This window comes from Gekko japonicus, unplaced genomic scaffold (assembly GCF_001447785.1).
Source record: "Gekko japonicus isolate JY-2015 unplaced genomic scaffold, Gekko_japonicus_V1.1 scaffold3959, whole genome shotgun sequence".
Classification (NCBI taxonomy): Eukaryota; Metazoa; Chordata; class Lepidosauria; order Squamata; family Gekkonidae; genus Gekko; species Gekko japonicus.
In genome coordinates this window covers 75,024-75,241 of record NW_015173257.1, presented here as the reverse complement: position 1 = coordinate 75,241, position 218 = coordinate 75,024, and positions in this window count along the sequence as shown.

Here is a 218-nt window from a genome sequence, read left to right as displayed (position 1 = left end):
TGCTGAAATTGTGTTTATGAATTTCAATGGCTGACAATTCAATGGCTGACAAAACTCCAGTGGGGGTGGAGTTTTGGCCCAAGCTATTTATTTAGGGTTCCTACGAGCTGGCCCCGGCTCTGTGAGGTAGCGGGTCCTGCTCCAGTGCTGAAGTTCCAGTGACAAAGTGTCTGGGACAAGGGAATAAACAGGCGAGTTTAGCAGACGTATGAGTTCAG